The sequence below is a fragment of the Vigna radiata genome, chromosome 8, assembly GCF_000741045.1.
Source record: "Vigna radiata var. radiata cultivar VC1973A chromosome 8, Vradiata_ver6, whole genome shotgun sequence".
In the NCBI taxonomy this organism is placed as follows: Eukaryota; Viridiplantae; Streptophyta; class Magnoliopsida; order Fabales; family Fabaceae; genus Vigna; species Vigna radiata.
The window spans coordinates 14,554,649-14,555,260 of NC_028358.1; positions in this window are offsets into that span (position 1 = coordinate 14,554,649).

The following is a 612-nucleotide window of genomic DNA, read 5'->3' on the forward strand; positions in this document are numbered from 1 at the left end:
TAGGAAGCAGCCGGGATCCGGCATGTGTAACATATAGTAAAGACTAATGTTATTACAAACCACACAAAAAATAGAAAGGAATCTTTCTTCAAAACTTTTTGCGATAAACATATAATATATGGTTGAAGAACCCCCCACCAGTATGAGAAGCGATGGCATATCGTGAGGATACCATAGTACATGTAACAAACAAGAAACGCAATGGCAAATAAATATCATTAAAGAATCACTAGCACTAGCCACCCCACTCAAATACATAATCTGAAATGATAAACAGACTTACCATATCTTGTTCTATGCGGGCATACCCCTTACGAGAGCCCCTATAAGGGTACTTAGAGCCTGATGCTCTTTNCTTATTTTGTATGCTTTTTTCCTAAAAAGAAATATAGTAAACAAACCATATGCTGAAGAATTAAGAGATAAATATATTATATATAGATAGCATGCATTACCTTGAAAGTTTTGTCCATACGTTTTGCAATAAACTTTCTCCAAATGTCCTCACTAATAATGGAAGCATAATCCGCAGGAGGTTGATTAGGAGGATTCTCTAAATAATCTCCATTGTCATCCTTTAGATATTTATGGGCCAAGGAAGTCCTAAAACTC